Source organism: Erpetoichthys calabaricus, chromosome 5 (assembly GCF_900747795.2).
Source record: "Erpetoichthys calabaricus chromosome 5, fErpCal1.3, whole genome shotgun sequence".
NCBI classification, from domain to species: Eukaryota; Metazoa; Chordata; class Cladistia; order Polypteriformes; family Polypteridae; genus Erpetoichthys; species Erpetoichthys calabaricus.
In genome coordinates, this window is record NC_041398.2 from 69,964,295 (window position 1) to 69,983,314 (window position 19,020).

A 19,020-nucleotide genomic window follows, 5' to 3' on the forward strand; every position below is an offset into this window, starting at 1 on the left:
ATAACCGGACAGACTGATGTCCCTCAAGCTTGTACTTGGTGTTAGACTGTGGTGATTACATTTTCCCTTAATTTGTTATTTTTGTGTTCAAAGGATGACTAAGATTGTTTTCCTTGATTTGCTTTTGTCTTTTCTGATTCATTTTTACTCATCTCACTAGCCTGCATATATGACTTCCATTTTTTTTACATAGTTTTTTTTTATGATTTACTCAGTACCAACACAATATTGCTTGGGAATACTAATAAAATTGGTCCACCAGGAAAAATGAAGGAAAAGGTCAGTGATGTAAACTGAGAAGTGATTCCTCATTTGTAGCAGAGTACCAGGTTCCTCCTTTGGCTTTCTAGGGCTAAAGAGCCTGACGTAATAGCAGAGAACAATCTGAGGCTGAAGATTCTTAGATTTTTTTTTTTGATCTTTTATTGAATTTATTTAAAGCATACAATCAAGTCAAACTTAACAAAACCATATTCAAATCCACCCCCACCCATGAGAAAGAGAGAAAGGCCAACAGCCAGAGCAAAATTGAGAGTAGTAAAGAGGGAAAAGAGTCTTTTTCCCTCAACATAAATGCTTATTCTAAAATGTTATTGATTAGTTCCTGCCAGGTTTTTAAAAAGTTTTGAAAAGATCCTCTAAGTGAGAATTTGATTTTTTCCAATCACAAATAGTATATAACATCGATTAACACTGACTTGAAAGATGTGGTTTAGGATTCTTCCAGTTGAGCAAGACAAGTCTATGTGCTAGTAGTGAAGTAAAGGCATTTACAGTTTGCTTGTCCTTCCCACTTTAATCCCATTTGGGAGCACACCAAACACAGCTATTAATGGGTTAGGATTGATTGTGACACCAAGGCTGTCTAATAGGCATTTAAAATTTTTTGTCCAGAATGATGTTACTTTGGTACACGCCCAAAACATGTGGCCCAGTGAAGCTGGAGCTCGATTGCAACTTTCGCAGGTTGGGTCTTGCCCTGGAAACAATTTGGACAGTTTTAAACGAAATAAATGTGCACGATAAAAGATTTTAAGTTGAATAATTCTTAGATGTTTTATATGCCTTAACATACAGTATGTGTGCATAACAAGTTGAGCCTTTTGAATCGGAAATCAAAAATTGATAACTTTTGTGTATAATTTTATGTACTGTAGCTTACCATGTCTAAAACAAACACTTACACATTTTGTAATTTACTGTTTAGATATAGTGTTCCTGTTATTTTATATTTCATTTACAAAGCAAATAAATCATGCATATAATAAGATTTTTTTGTATTTCTGAATTCACCAGTAACAAAACCAACTATAATTATATCTGCTGTCATATGATTTTCTATTTGGTATGACCATAGGGCTTTGTCATTCTTTGAGCTAGGATTTTTCTACCTATTTAAAAATATGCAACTAAACAGTAGCATTTTTGAGCCTCAATTCTATCATCAGTTAACTCCTACCTCTTCAGTCTAGTATGAATCAAGTTTTACATTGTTTGTAGGCTATGATCCTGCCAGCAACTGAAAAACTTTTGGATTTCAAAGCCCCCCTATCTACCACTGTACCAAAAGAAGTTCTCGCTTAGCTACGCTTCCTGAATGGGTGGTTCTGTAATCTCATGGCCCAGAGTTGAAGTTCAGCCACTGCTGTCTCATAGAGGACAAGCGGCTGCAAGAGGGGACATTGCCCTGATTGAATTCCTCAGCAGATAACAATAGTACAGTGGTCCAGATTTGATTAGGGAAAACGTAGAGCCCTGAGTGAACTGTTTTATTTGGGAGATCACCCTGAATCACTCAGGTGAGTGCCTAGTGTAGCGAGGAACACCAAGGCTTAAATGACAGAGAAGAAGAAGCCCACTGCTTTATATGACAACCTCTCAGTTTAAGTTTAGATGTGGCAAGGGGGGTGGTTTCCATCAGCTTAGCTAGGTAAACTGGTGCTTTCTGATTGGCAGGCTCAAATGATTGGCAACTTCTCCATATGAGGATGTGAAGCAGAGAGGGACAGGCCCCCTGAACAATTTTTTATAGTGACCTCCCCACATCTACTTAGATGCATAAACCTGCTCTTACTAGAGCTTGTGTAGAAAAAGAGAAAGTGGAGTAGACAAGAAAAGTCACCATGTCTGCAGTAAAAACACTGTACAATTTATCATTTTAATATACTTTTTCATGCTTGATGTCCGTAAAATGTTAAATCACTTATTGGTTGTGTTTACCATTTTTTGATAGCATGTTTTGAGCTACAGTCTCATTCTATGCGGTAAATCTTATAATTGAAAGGAGAGTGCTACAGACATTTTTGCAGAAAATCGGATCCTTCCTTTCTCTAAAGCTTCAAGCAAGACACCATTTCATATGTTGGTGGGAATCTTTCATCTTTCATGTGTAGTAAACAAATCACTACTAGGACAACTTAATAATTTGCTAACCTAACAAGCTTAATGGACTGCGTGATCTGCTTTGATTTGTAAAATGTCTTATGTTCTGTAAGTGAATCAGCATTCCTTCTACCTTGGTAAGGCAGATAGAAATAATTTTTTTGAATAAATCAAGCAGTGTAGAAATTTCTACTGAAACATAAACCAACATAGAGGATTTTCAAACTGTGGTTATGTAATATGAAGACTGCTGGGCAAAAACAAAAAATATGAGCAGTGCAAATGAGGGCAACAGTCCTGACATTTTAGGAATCTGCTAGCCAGTTGAATTGATTACAGAGTATTTGAGTTTACCGTTTGTCTTTTCCCATTGCCTATATAACAATTTGAATATGGAATATAAATGTGAGCAAATGAGTATAAAAGTACTTTGTGCCACCATTCAGGGAGAGGGAGAGGAGGTGTAAGTGGTACAGAGCTGCAAGTACCTGGGGGTTCATATGAACAACAAACTGGACTGGTCTGACAACACACTGACCTTGTACAAGAAGGGCCAGAGCAGACTGTACTTGCTAAGGAGACTCAGGTGTGTGCAACACTTTCAATGTGTGCAGCAAATCCATAGTAGTCAATGTGATGTTTTACACTGCAGTCTCCTGGGAAAGCAACCTGAGCTCAAAAGAAGCACAACTCCATGAACAAACTTATCAATAAAGCCTGTTCTATCACAGGGATACACTGGACACACTTGAAGCTACTGTGGAAGAGGATGATGGCAAAATTGTATGCCACCATGAAAAATCCCCTTCTGGAGGGGGTCTCTTCTGCCTACTGCTAGAAGGTAATTCAATGCTTCAACAACAACATTTTTATTTCTATAGCACATTTTCATACAAGGAATGAAACTCAAAGTGCTTTACACAATGTAAAAGTGAAAAAAACAGCTTGTTAGAAATACTTAACCACATAAATAATTTATAAAGAGTCAATAGCACTTACATAATACAGATTTACAAGTAGTAGAATCCTTATTGGAAGATAAGTTTTTTTTGAGTCCATTAAGATAAGATAAGTCTGACCTATGGTCAGATGGCCAGGGAGGATTAAAAAAAAAAAACACCGCCAGGAGGGAGATGCTGGAGAAAGAAAAACAAAATCTGCATGTTCCAAGTCAAAAGACCGCCCAGCCCAAACTGGGCATTTTACCTAACGTAAAGGTGTTAAAGTCAGTCTTATTTTTAAAATCTTTATTTTAGTCCGTTCGATGCAGTGAGACTCATAGACAGAGTATCTACTTACATTCATCACTGTGATCAGGTGGTGGCGGCGTAAAACGCCACCACAGAGAAAAGTAGGGATTGATGATGATAGAACATTTATGAAGATTATGATATTACAATGCATATATTATCTATTAGAAGTAGAACAGAAGTGAATTAAGAAAAGGCCAAATCAAAAAGGTGGGGTTTTAATAGCCTAGGCCCGGGGTACTCAATAGGCGGACTCCGGTCCGCATCCGGACCCAAATACGGTTAAATCTGGACCGACGCCAAAACAAACATGCAAATTTAATCATAATCCAAATGAGTTCTCAATGAAGTGCACAATTGTGATTCCGCACGATATATCTTTGAGGTTTCTACTCGGTTTGGTTGCTTCATCTATGTCCAATCACAGCAGTTGTAACAGTATCGTTCCCACTACTCCCCGCCTCCCCCCCAATACTCGCTCGCTCGCTCATTCACGGCAGCCAGATTTATGTACCGGTCACGTGCTCTGGGTCAGGCTGGTGAACAGGCAGTCTCATCACTCGCAGGCAGTGCAAATTTCGATAACTGAATTTTTTTTTTGCTGACTGAAAGTGAAGATGGCTGGCTCAAGACAGTACATTGATAAGAAAAGAAAAGTTGATTTTGAAAACCGCGAATTTAAGAGTGAGTGGACAGAAAAATATGCGTTCGTGCTCCCTGTGGGAAGCAGAAAACCAATGCGTTTAATCTGCAACGAGACGGTAGCAATAATCAAAAGTGGTAATGTGAAACGCCATTATGAAACCAAGCATGCACATTTCGAACAAAATTACCCTCAGAACTCAGAGGTAAGGACCATAAAAATAAACCAGCTGAAATCATCATATGAAGCTACAAGCAGTGTAATAGTTAGATCAGCCACACAACAGGAGCGGGCAACAGAAGCCTCACTTAGAGTAGCATGGGTCCTGGGAAAAAACAAGAAACCCTTCTCTGATGCTGAAGTAGTCAAAGAGTGTATGAGTGAAGTGGTGACTGCTCTGTTTGAAGGGACTCAAAAGGATGAAATAATCCAGAAAATAAACCAAATACCCTGTTCTGATTCCACTGCTGCAAGACGAGCTGAAATACTCACTGATGATTTGCTTGAACAACTTAGTTCTGCTATAAAAAAAGCCAAATTCATTTCATTGGCTGTGGATGAATCCACAGATATCACGGACAATGCACAACTCATGGTCTTTGTCAGATTTTTTGATGAAGAAAAGGGAGAATTTCATGAAGATGTTTTGGGTCTCACAAACCTCCATGGACACACAAGGGGGGATGATATCTATGAAGCAGTGACACAGATGCTTAGAGACAGAGCGATAGACCTGAAGCATGTTGTTTCCATTGCTACTGATGGCGCACCATGTATGATTGGGAAAGAGAGGGTATTAGTGTCACGCTTGAGAACTCACCACCCTGACCTCATGGCATACCACTGCATAATTCACCAGATGGTTTTGTGTGCCAGCCTTGGAGAAAGGTACTCAGAAGTCATGACAACAGTCATGAAACTAGTCAATTATCTGAGAGCATCCTCTGCTTTGCAACATCGTTTATTGCGCTCATTTCTAATAGAGGTGAATGCAACATTTGATGATTTGCTCCTTCACAACAATGTCCGGTGGCTTAGTAAAGGCAAGGTACTGGAGCGTTTTTGGGCACTGCGGAAAGAGCTGGAGACATTTCTGTTGGATCAGAAGAGTGCAAAAGCCAAACCGTTTGTGGATTTCATGAAGAATGACGAGAAAATGGAAATTGTTGCTTTTCTAACGGACATTACTTCCCATCTTAATGACCTTAATATGAAGCTCCAAGGCAAAAAACAGCAGTGTGTGACCTCATGTTAGCTGTCCGTGCTTTCCAGAGGAAGCTGGAGGTGTTCAAATGTGACTTACAGCAGGACCTGCTTCACTTCCCAAGACTTTTGGATCAGACTGCAGGAAAACATCACCATCACAATTATGCTGAATTCCTGGACAAGCTGATTAAAAATTTCCAAACTCACTTTGAAGATTTCCCTTTGGGAAAACAAGTCTTGCTGTGCATCGAAAATCCATTTCTTGTCAAAAATATTGCAGAATTCTCAAATGAAGCCACAAAAGTCTTCCAATGGGCCAGTGCTGCTTCTCTGCAAACAGAGTTAATTGAGCTACAAGAAAACCTAGCACTGCAGGAATCTCACTGTGACCTTGTCACCTTCTGCACAAAGATGGTTACTGCGGCAGGTGTTCCTCTCCTGCAGAAGATGGCCCTTCAAATTCTTACAATGTTTCCCTCAACGTACTGCTGTGAATCTACCTTTTCCACTATGAACATGGTGAAAAACACATACCGCAACACCCTCACCAATGAACATTTACATCAGTGCCTCCACCTTGCCCTCACACCTTTTATGCCCAAGTTCAAACAACTGGTGGCACAAAGAAGGTGTCACCTTTCACACTAAAAGGCCTACCATGTCATTTTTTTGTGTATAGTTCTAAAGTTTGGGGATTGCCTTTTTTTGGAGTTCTCTATTTGGAATTTGACCGTCACTTTTCCGGACCTCAGACTGAATGGAAATTTAGTAAGTGGACCTTTCAAATTTATATTTGAGTAGCCCCGGCCTAGGCTAATAACATTGATTAATTTAAAAAACAATCTCTATTGTTAAAGTATTCAAAATTTTTGGTTCATAACAGCAAAATGTCAACTCACCACTTCTTTTATTCTTAGCTCTTGGTATAATAAGCAAACCAGTGTTAAGATGATCTGAGGTCATGACTGGGGATGTAAGGGGACAGGCACTCCAAAATATGCTAGGGAGCAAGATTATTTAGAGCTTTATATACCATTAGTAGTATTTTAAAATCTATTCTAAAGCACACGGGTAACCAATGTAATGATGCTAAAACCTGTGAGATGTGCTCAGATTTTCTTTTGCTGGATTTTTGATTCTAGATTCTAGCTGCTGCATTTTGAACTAACTGCAACTGGCTGATGTCTGTCTTAGTCCTGTTAGGACAGCATTACAGTAATCTAGTCAACAAAAAAAAAAAAGCATGAATTAATTTTTCAGCATCTTGCAATTTTATAAGATGTCTGACTTTTGCAATAGTTCTTAAGCGAAAAGTGCAGTCCTAGTAATATCGTTAATGTGTGATTCAAAGTTTAGATCATAGTCCTTGATCACACCTACGAGTAAGTTCTTAACTTATAGATTTACTTTGAGTGCCAAGGGATCAAGTTTATTTCTAAGATCTTCACTATTTCCATTTTTCCCAATAACCAAAATTTCTGTTATTTCCTTATTTAGCTTGAGAAAATTACTATTAATCCATTCAGTAATACAAGACAAACATTGGATCAAAGGGCGTTGAGAGTCAGGGTCATTGGGTGATATAGATAAGTAAATCTGCGTGTGTCTACATAACTGTGGTAGCTCACCTTATATTTTGAGATAATCTGGCCTAACCAGGAGCATGTAAATTTAAGAGAATAGTGGGCCCAGAATAGATCCTTGCGGTACCCCATATAAAATATAATGGATCCTTGAGCTACAATCTCCATAACTAACAAAAAAATTGAATGTTTGTTAAATAAGACTGAAACCAATTTAGTACATTGCCGGAAAGACCCACCCATTGGCTAAGACGATTATAAGCTTTATAATGCACTGATAAGGCCTCATCTGGAGTACTGTGTGTAGTTTTGGTGTCCAGGCTACAAAAAGGACATAGCATCACTAGAAAAGTACAGAGGACAGTGACTAGACTGATTCCAGGGTTAAAGGGGACGAATTATGAAGAAAGATTAAAAGAGCTGAGCCTTTTTAGTTTAAGCAAAAGAAGATTAAGAGGTGACATTATTGAAGTGTTTAAAATTATGAAGGGAATTAGTACAGTGGATCGAGACTGTTATTTTTAAATTAGTTCATCAAGAACACAGGGACACAGTCGGAAACTTGTTAAGGGTAAATTTTGCACAAATATTAGGAGGTTTTTCTTTACACAGAGGACCATAGACACTTGGAATAAGATACCTTGTAGCATGGTAGACAGTAAGACTTAAGGAACTTTCAAAACTAGACTTGATGTTTTCTTTTTAGAAGAGTTAAGTGGATAGGACTGGTGAGCTTTGTTGGACTGAATGGCCTGTTCTCGTCTAGATTGTTCTAATAAGAATATTGTGGTCTATGGTGTTGAATGCTGTGCTCAAGTCTAAAAGAATAACAACAGATGTATTCCTGAGTCAGCATTATCCTGCAGGTCATTAGCTACTTTAACTAATGCTGTGATTTGGACTCCCAACTTGACTGAGACTTATCATGAATGGCTTGTTTATCCATCCATCCATCCAGTTTCCAACCCGTTGAATCCGAACATAGGGTCACGGAGGTCTGCTGGAGCCAATCCCAGCCAACACAGGGCACAAGGCAGGAACCAATCCCGGACAGGGTGCCAACCCACCGCAGGACACACACAAACACACCCACACACCAAGCACACACTAGGGCCAATTTAGAATCGCCAATCCACCTAACCTGCATGTCTTTGGACTGTGGGAGGAAACCAGAGCGCCCGGAGGAAACCTACGCAGACACGGGGAGAACATGCAAACTCCACTCAGGGAGGACCCGGGAAGTGAACCCGGGTCTCCTAACTGCGAGGCAGCAGCGCTACCCACTGCACCACCATGCTGCCCATGGCTTGTTTATTTAAGTAATAAACTACCCGATGGATGGACAGACGGACTGTCTGTCTATCTATCTATCTATCTATCTATCCTATATTCTTGTTTTTTATGTTTCTGGTGCTGTATGTATCTGATCTTATCTAATTAAGTAGTGTATGTAAAATTCACACCATTTTTAAGATTACTAGTTCAATTATATCTGTTGTCTTATGTATTCTTTTTAATGGGTTATGACAGAACAGTTTTTTTTTTTTTTTATAATTAGGACAAAGCGTGATATCTTGCTTACTCTTTAAGGGATCAAAATAGTCATAAAACATCCAAATGTTTATTTCTTCTAACTATTTTTGAACACTGTAATTGTTGCTTTGCTAAGAAATCATTTTTTTATATAACAAATACCTTAGTTTGCAATATCACAAACTACTTTACAAAGCAAACATTACTGTTCAGAATGAAACAATGTCTCTTTTCTTGCAAGGGAATCACGAGTAGTTCTTGTATCCAGCAGTGATCAAAAACAGTGCAGACCTGAATTGAGCAAAACCCAAGATTATATGGAAATAATCATATTAATAGTGCTTATGGTTCTCTAAGCAGCATATGTTACATCATCTTAAGGGTGCTGGTGAGAACAGCTAATCTGATTCTCTTCCTGAACAACTCTGTCATGAAGGTAACAGATGGGGCTCTGCACAGACAGTATCAGGACTTTTGGAGTCACCGGATACTAGTGATGGGTTACACAGAAGTGAAGTACCATTTGACCACAGCTTACCAGGCCCTCCTGGGCCAAGAACCTTTGAACTAGGGGTTGGGAGGTAGCCCCAGAAAAAAATTCAAGTACCAGGGGGGAGAAAATCCATTATAAAGTAGTTTATTTTATTTATTTATTTATTTTGCATCTTGCTTGAGTTTGGGTTAGATTATAATCTCCCCCTAGAGGCTCCTTTTCACTCAGAATTCATATCATGACTGAGCTTTCTTTTCCACCTTCTCCATTTGGTGTGTGGTCAGTGCTTGGTTTTGGAAATATTGTGGAACTTTATACATTTTAGTTGTTTTTTGGTAGTCGGTATAGCTGTCAAAGCCAAAGCAATTTTCAGTACAACAGTCACTATTTTAAAGAAAATGTTTTTGAGATTAGTGCAATAATTCTGAAGAAAGTTCACTTTATCTTCCTTTCAAATAAAAATGTAAATGAAAATCACTCCCACAGATACAAAGACTCTTGATCAGAAAATCAGCTTCCTAGAGTAATTAGTTTGTACAAACATTACACAAAAATTATTTGGTAACATATACTACATATACTAAACCCCATTGAGTAATGACATGTAAGATTTAGCCTTACTTAATAAAATTGCAAAACATCTGTTTGTGAAAGTAATGTTCCATTTAACTTGCTTTTTATAGGTTAATTGCTCAGATTCACGATGAGCTTCTTTTTGAAGTCAAAGATGACCAAGTAGAGGAATTTGCAGGTTAGTGAGACAATTATGTTGTTACAAATAAGGAAGAAAAGCTAGACTGACTTGAAATGAAGAGCTTAAGTACTCAAAATTGTTGCCAGTTCAAATATTCATGGTATTTTGTTCCTGGGTGTTGAATGTTTGTCCTTCATTTTACAGCAGGGTGATAGTAAAGCATAGATGCAATCCAAAGATATGACTTCAAGTGTGAAGACAACATTCCTGTGAAATCATGCTACTACATTTTTTCTCCACCAATTTGTGTTTAAAGCATAGTGACCAGTGATATCACATTGAGGCCTTTTGTACTCAATCAGAAATCAGAACAGCTATGTACTGATATCTTTTCCTTGTAGCCAAAACATTTCATCTTTGCATAACATATCAATCCAGTAGTTTCGACAGACTTGACGGAAGGCATGTTTTTCATAGTCTTAATAACATTTTAAACTAAATACTTGAAATTTGTTTGTAAGATATACTGTATATAAATAGCGAATGTGATGCCAGTTTATGAGTTCCTTTAATAAATTAAGTTTTAATTTTATTTTTTTTTTTAATATTCCTCCTTTGACTAATTTTTGTTTTTAGAACCTTAGTGAAATTTAGAATTTGAAAATGTTCGCCAGAATCATTATAACATCCTTATTACTATGTGTGCCTCCTTAAAAGTTAAATTTCTACCCTATTTAATGTGTTTGAACCAAGTACTTGTTGTGAAAATGTAACATGTACAAACAACCCTATTTGAAAGAAGGCCATAATTTGTTATTATAGTAGTTCAAAATATACCCAGAACAGCTCAAGCTAGCAAAGAGAAACAAAAGTCCATTATTACTTTAAAAAATTGCAGGTCCAGCCTGTCTGGAAGATTTTAAGAACTTTGAAAGTTAAAAAGTACAGTCTCAAAAACCCTGTAGACTTGCACAAGAAAGGCAAATCAGAGTTGCCCCTGCTGCAATGGATAAGTTTATTAGAATCGCCAACCCCTGAAATCACCAATTAACTTGATTAGGCATAGAAACATAGGTAATGGTCATTTGGCAAACAGAAATATGTCCTCTGGTCTGATGAATCTAAATATGAGATTTTTGGTTACAATATCTGAGTCTTCATGAAATGCAGATAAAGTGAATGAAAAATGTCTAAATACGAGGCTCCAACCAGCAAGTATGGTGGAATAAATATGATGGTGTGGTTGTGCTTTGCTGTGACACTTCCAGTAATTTATTTAGAATTGTTAGCACACTTAACAAGTATCGTCACCACAGTGTTTTGGCACAGCACCACATTCCATTTGGTTCTGTGCCTAATTTGGTGGTCATTTGTTTTTCAAAATGGCAGTAACACAAAACAAACCACTAAGCTGTGTAATCTGATGAAGAAGCAGAGTGATGGAATGCTGCAGCAGATAAGCCAAGCCTCCACAGTTACAAGACTTACCTAGTAGATAAGGTCTGGAATAGCTTGGACTGGAGAGTGAAGGAAACGCAGCCAATATGTTCTCAAAATATGTGAGAACTTTGTTAAGACTAGGAATAGCATCATATGTGGCTGGCTCATGAAGCTGGTTGAGAGAATGCTAAAAATATGCAAAACTATCATCAAAGCAAAGGGTGGCTGCTTTGAAGAATTCAGAATATAGAATAGTTTGGGTTTATTTAAGACTTTTTGACCACTGCATATGTGTTGTTATTTTATTGTGTTCATTAATATTCTAAAATTTAGGGAAAAAAAGTAAAAACCCTTCAATGGCTTGGTGTTTCCATACCTTTGTTACCATATTTTAATACTAAATCTTTTCACCAGTTACAGACAACACAAAATCGAGGCATTATTTTTTATCTTAAATATGAAAGATTACATAATGAATAATACTGTAACTACAGTTTGAAGAACAAATCTGTGAACCTTTTGAAATTACCTGGATTTCTGAGGTAATTACTCATAAAAATGTGCTAAGATCTTTGACTAAGTCACAGTAATAGACAAATAAAATCTGTTTAAACAAACATCTTATCTGACACTGTTAGGCTACAGTTATGCCTTCAAGCATCACCTTCAAAATACATAGGTACATGGACTTTGTGCTTTGAGTCTGCTGTTAACAGAAATATTGTAGCTCACTCTTGTGCTAGCAGTGCTAGTAATTTAAAGCAGATATGCAGTTTGCTTGTTTTTTAAGCATCTTTCTTTCTTCTTTTGCAGGCATTATAAAACATATGATGGAATCACTCCAGCATATTGATAGTTTTGGAATACATCTAAAGGTATTTTCTATAATGTAAAGTACATTTTATAGAGGTCAGTACAAGTCGCTTGGTTACAAAAAGCCCCCCACTTCACAAAACATTTAAAACAAATCCTTATTTTTCTGTGTTTTGTTAATGTACATGGAGAGTTGAGTTGTGGATGTAGATAGTGCCTCTTTAAGAAGCCACCCAAAGCCTGTCATGTCTATTTTTTTGTAATGACGTCACAGTAACAGTTTAATCTATAACATTACTTTAGGACATCTTTTGAGTTTTGGTGTTCCCATAAGGGGATAGATTTGCTTTAATCACAGGCCTGTGAAAGTGTATTTTCAAAGATAGGCCAAGGGACTATCAGAACATCACACCCACCTTCAAAGCACTTAAGTAGTTAATGAAATTCCATCCAAAGCAGATAGATAGATAGATAGATAGATAGATAGATAGATAGATAGATAGATAGATAGATAGATAGATAGATAGATAGATAGATAGATACATACATACATACATACATACATACATACATACTTTATTAATCCCAATGGGAAATTCACATTCTTCAGCAGCAGCATACTGATACAATAAATAATATTAAATTAAAGAATGATAATAATGTAGGTGAAAAACAGACAATAACTATGTATAATGTTAAATGTTAACGTTTACCCCCCCCCCCCCCCCGGGTGGAATTAAAGAGTCGCATAGTTTGGGGGACGAACGATCTCCTCAGTCTGTCAGTGGAGCAGGACAGTGACAGCAGTCTGTCGCTGAAGCTGCTCTTCTGTCTGGAGATGATACTATTAAGTGGATGCAGTGGAGTCTCCATAATTGATAGGAGCCTGCTGAGCGCCCTTCACTCTGCCACAGATGTTAAACTGTCCAGCTCCATGCCAACAATAGAGCTTGCCTTCCTCACCAGTTTGTCCAGGCGTGAGGCGTCTTTCCTCTTAATGCTGCCTCCCCAGCACACCACTGCGTAGAAGAGGGCACTCGCCACAACTGTCTGATAGAACATCTGCAGCATCTTATTGCAGATGTTGAAGGACGCCAGCCTTCTAAGGAGGTATAACCGGCTTTGTCCTTTCTTGCACAGCGCATCAGTATTGGCAGTCCAGTCTAATTTATCATCCAGCTGCACTCCCAGATATTTATAGGTCTGCACCATCTGCACACAGTCACCTTTGATGATCACTGGGTCTATGAGGGGTCTGGGCCTCCTAAAATCCACCACCAGCTCCTTGGTTTTGCTGGTGTTCAGATGTAGGTGGTTTGAGTCGCACCATTTAACAAAGTCATTGATTAGGTCCCTATACTCCTCCTCCAGCCCATTCCTGATGCAGCCCACGATAGCAGTGTCATCAGCGAACTTTTGCACATGGCAGGACTCCGAGTTGTATTGGAAGTCCGATGTATATAGGCTGAACAGGACCGGAGAAAGTACAGTCCCCTGTGGCGCTCCTGTGTTGCTGACCACAATGTCAGACGTGCAGTTCCCAAGACGCACATACTGAGGTCTGTCTTTAAGATAGTCCACAATCCATGCCATTAGGTATGAATCTAATCCCATCTCTGTCAGCTTGTCCCTAAGGAGCAGAGGTTGGATTGTGTTGAAGGCGCTAGAAAAGTCTAGAAACATAATTCTTACAGCACCACTGCCTCTGTCCAAGTGAGAGAGGGATCGGTGTAGCATATAGATGATGGCATCCTCCGCTCCCACCTTCTCCTGATATGCAAACTGCAGAGGGTCAAGGGCGTGTTGAACCTGTGGCCTAAGGTAGGGAAAGGATAAGAGTAAGGTCCTGTTTGCATTCATACTAGTTCACGATAAACATGTAGCCTGAGATGTTCAGTTCATATCCTAATGAAGACAGTGCGTCTGATGATTTCAACAAAATTTTATGCTTTTAATGATTAATTCTCATAGTATAAAATACCAATATGTCACATTGATATAATTCATTACTTTCTTACAGTAAACAATAATGCAATAACTGTTTTTATGTTTGTCTATACTGTGTTATTTAAAAAATGTGGTCAAGATTTTGGACATATCTACACATAATGCTGCACAATGATGAAATTAACAAATGGGAATGCTAACTGACTATTAAATTGCACCCCTACAGAAATGCTGTGCCTCTATAACTTTATTTTTCCATTGACTACTAGGAGGCAGGCAGCCTATCATACAGCCAAGTAACAGAATAGGCAGCTTGGGTTCGTTAACAAGTCAAAATATATCGCTAAAATATATCACAGATTGGGAATAGCCACGGAGTGCGACTTCTTATAGTAAATAGCAGTAGAATACAGATGTTGTACATGACTGATGATTCTTTCCTATTTAGCCTGTTAAAACTAATAATATTTAGATGTAATTTGGCAAAAAAGGAAAAAAAAAACCTCTGCCACTTAAACAATAGATGAATGCAGCCTCGTCTAGTCCTGTATTGATGCTCATCAGCAGTAACTGCTGAGACATGCAAGTTGATCTGCATATATGAAAGAAATGCATGTGAGAAAAATCAAATATAAGTACTTACACATTTTCATTGCAGTACTTGTATATTCACACAGGTGAGCTGATGTATTTTAGTACCTAATGAACACAAAGCTAATTTGTAAAAGAGTATTGTTCTAATTTACACATCAAATATTTTTTCCATTTATGTATTAATACAGTGTACCAAATATTCAATGAATTTCAGAAACTCATTTTATTTCTCAAATAAAGAAACGGCATTTTTCATATATGCAGACCAGCTTGCATGTTTCAGCTGTTACTGCAGATAAGTGTCAATTTAGGACTACACAAGATTGCTTTCATGTGTTATTTTAGTGGCAGTAGGTTTTTTTTATTTTTTGGCAAAATTGCAGGCATACCTTCAGTGACCCATGCTCCATTAACATGAATTCCTTGCCTCTCAACATTATTTTAGGCTAGAGATTAATACCAGCATGGAGTGAGCTCACTACTCATATCTCATCCACTTCCGCTATATTTACAATTTGCTGTGCTTGATTTTGTTCTGTATGAACACCCTTCCACTCCTTTGGGTAATTTAATCTGAATTGCTTTCTGACTCATTTGGCTACATTTCTATTTTGTATATGTTTTATTACTTTTCATGTACTATTTGGTTTCTGGATCCAAATGGCAAAGGCTGCATTCTGAACCTAGCAAATTTTGTACTTCTGCAAAAATTGTATTACTGTATTTTCACCGATATCCCCTTGTAGCATTCACTTCTAAGAAAGATGGATCAAATGAATTTGGCATGTCATATAAATGTATTAGAAATCATTAGTTGTTTTAACCTATACAGTGCTTTTTCTTTTTCCTTTTTAAAATTAAGTATTAAAAAAATATTTAATTCAGAGCAGCACACAATGAAATGAGTTGCTGTTGTGTATTACAGAAGGCTAATTGCACATCTTAACAGACCACTGAGCTATTAAAACTGGTTTGGATTCTTTAAATATTATACAAAACTTGTTTCATATGCAAGCAATGGCCAAGGATCATGCATTTGAACAGGGTACAGCACAAATTGTTGGGATATATTGAATCTAACCGCATAGCAGATGAAATACAGGAGCACTGAAGTTACAAAAAAAAAAAAGAAGGCATCTTTACTCCCTGAGATTTAACAGAATATCTTTTTCCTGAAGAGGTGCATATGCACACAAAGTGGATGGTTGTCCTTTTGTAGCATATTTGTAAGGGAAAGTGTAATTTTATTTGTGTGTTTAGCTCATTTGCAACACACACATAGTAAATGCTTGTCCCTGCAGACAATGGAATTTCAAGAGTCTTGGGCAGGTTTGCAAACAAGTCTGGTCATTCAGATTAATGTCAAAATTACAGCACATACATGTATAAGTGCAAATATAGGTATGCAGAAAGTACAAATTGGGCTTAAGAGCCTAATTGCTTAACTTTTCCACTGCTTTTCAGCATTACTGAACACCATGGTTTGTGATAGGTAGATATATTCTAGTTTCACTTAATTGTAAAGCATTTTAACATTTTATTCAAATAAAGAAATATGAATTCCAAGATATCTGTTTGGATGATAAAAAGTCAAAAATATATAGTAAATAAAGTTGCTGTAAGTAAGCAGTGAAGATGTGAGCATTGAAAACAGTTAATTTACTTTAGGTATGTTATTTTGTATATAGTGTTAATAAATAGAACTGTGATTTCAGTATTGTAGTTGCAACTCATAAAAAGGTAACCAGTTCTCAGCCAGTTATTAATTGAGGTGCTTTCTATTGCATGAAACTCATAAAACATAGGGGTGCACTAATGCCAAGCAACATCAATGTGCATGTTGTGTTTCTTTATGAAAGTTGAACAGGAGCCTACTGTTTTTTCTTTTTTACATTTCTCCGCCCCTTTAGGTAGGTGCATTTGGCATCTAGGCAAAAAGTGATAGGCAGGATGTTGGGCATATAAATGACAAGCTATCAAAAATTACATTAGACATCATTTAGGCCTTTCATGCTATTTCTCGTTTATACAGAACGAACACTTGTATGTCTTGATTAATACATTTTCTTGCCAAAACAATGCCATTCCCTTTCAAAGCTCAGGGTTTCTAAACAATCTCAATCTCCAAGAAACCTTTCTACAGTCAGAACAACTCAGGCTAAGTGTTTTGTTATAACATTTCTGCTTGTACAATACAAGGTAATTACTTCATCATAACTTGTATTGGCACTCTTGTAAAAAGTCCCTCTTTTTATATAGCACTATGCAGCATGCAACCGCACAACATGTTACATAATATAACACACAAAGCTACCTTTCCTATCAAAGTTAAAGAGCTGATTCTGGGTGGGTGAATGCATTTTAGACAAAACAGCTATTCCAAGGATTTCCATGAATGGCAATTCAGAGGATTCCAAATACAGCTTTGTTCACTCTGGATTTAGGTAAGCAAGCAATGATGTTAAAAAATAAATTTTTGAACAGTCGTAATGGAATTCAGGTCATGGGAATCAAAGCTTATCCCAGCAGCAAAGGATTTAAGGCATGCTTATATGTGCACACACTCATTTATAATTTACAATATAATACAAGTGACTTATTTATACTATTAAACAGACAGACATATCTTGGAAATACACAGTACAAACATCACTTATTCTGTCACTCAGGTACTATTATAAAAATTTGAAACATTATTCTTGTTGGGTTCATACACTAATTTTTTAATATTATTTTTGTTTATGTGGCTATGACCCAGACTATTTTGTGAAACCACTGAAATATCTCATTGCTAACACTACTCACACAAAGGGAACTGACCTCATTTATGTTTATTTAATTTCACAGGTCCCTTTAAAGGTGAAGATCTCCACTGGAAAGTCATGGGGATCTATGACTGAGCATCTGAAAGTAAAGAGCAACATCCATTAGCTCCACAGAGTAACATAAAGCACTTCATTCTTAGGCTTTTTTTGTGTGTTCTTCTCACAATTGCTAGGCAACCACTCAGTTGGAGCTTTCAGCAGCTCTTAATTTCCTGCAAATTTCTCAGTTACTCTCTGTCTGTAGCCTGGGGCAACAAGGGAAGAATATGTCTAGTTTTTTTCTGCCCTTTTTTTCTCTGTTCTTTTTAGATGGTGCTTCTCTTGTGTAAGCTCCTTCTCCTGGCCGAGTCTATTTCAGATCAAAACTATAACATGGGTCCCAAACATTGTGCACTTGTCTTTTTCATGTTGGGGACAATACAATTCTTGTATGACTGTTTCTTACAAACACATTTTTTAAGCTTTAAGGCTATTGTTCTTTAGTCAATTGCTGTTCAGGTAAATTCCTATTTGTATTAGACTTATTTGAGTTCAGTTGTTCACATTAAAGCCACAACTACGTTTTGTTCACTGTTGTAAATGCCTTGTTGTTGGCATTGTATTTTGCAACCCCCCAAGGTTGTTTCACATACAGAATTGAGCTCAAAAACAACATTTTGTTTTTGCCACTTTTTATTTAAAACTCTGTTAACACTTTCTCAATTAACTGAGGTTTACATAACTAAAAATTAATATTTCAATTGACATAATGAGTAATATTCTTAATTATGTTTGCATTGGTCTTATTTTGCCGGTTCACTGTATTTCTCCAATAACTTACAATAAAGGCAGTGTTGTTAAAGTATGGTTGAGTGATTCACTTTATTAAGAGTGTTTGCACAAACTGCAGCACCAACATCGCTGTTGTAATTTTTTTTCATTTACCATTTTTAAAACCCAATCCCGTCAATACAGTTTGAGCTGTCATTTCCAGGATTCCAAGTTAGATAAAGCTAGTGATAAGGTAACCAAAAAGGTATAAACTTTTTATGTAGTTGTCTGTTTTGCTTCCTTTACCCTTTGGATGTGTCCATTAATCCTGCTTAGCTCATTAGCAAATACGGAATTTCCATGACACCACAGTATATGCCACTGTACAGATCCTTATATTAATGTGCAGATATACATACATTTTTCCTTTTCAGATATACTCCTTTGCATTAAAAGAAATGAACATAAGAAAGGAAACAACAGCATTGGGGAATAGTGGAAGTACTAAAAGTTTCAATGTAGGACAAAATAAATGAATCTTTGATCTATAATTGTATGTTTTGTTCAATTTCAATGGAATACAGCCTCAAATGCCAGTAAAAAAAAGTTTTTGTTTTTTTTTTTTTTAAATAAAATTACTGTAAATACTTAAAACATTTATTATTAAATTCCTGGAACTTTTCTGTGCAACTCAAACATTCCATCTTTTTGTAGCAGAGCTGATGACTTATTGGCACAACTCATTCCATGGCAGTAGCCCTTCACCTTAGGAAGAGATGATAGTCACATTTGCTTGGAGAACAGATCAGGTATGACTTCTCCTTGAATCCACAGCTTCACAAAGTAAGCTTTGCAGTGTGAGCTTTG

The 19,020-nt window shown here is 37.1% G+C and overlaps 1 long non-coding RNA gene across 1 annotated transcript; it reads left to right on the forward strand.

The window, feature by feature from the left end:
* Positions 1 to 9,763: 9,763 nt before the first annotated feature.
* Positions 9,764 to 18,517, forward strand: LOC127527966 (uncharacterized). Its single transcript, XR_007935160.1, has 3 exons — positions 9,764 to 9,841; positions 12,038 to 12,099; positions 17,426 to 18,517. It is a non-coding gene; the product is annotated as an uncharacterized LOC127527966 (long non-coding RNA).
* Positions 18,518 to 19,020: the final 503 nt, after the last annotated feature.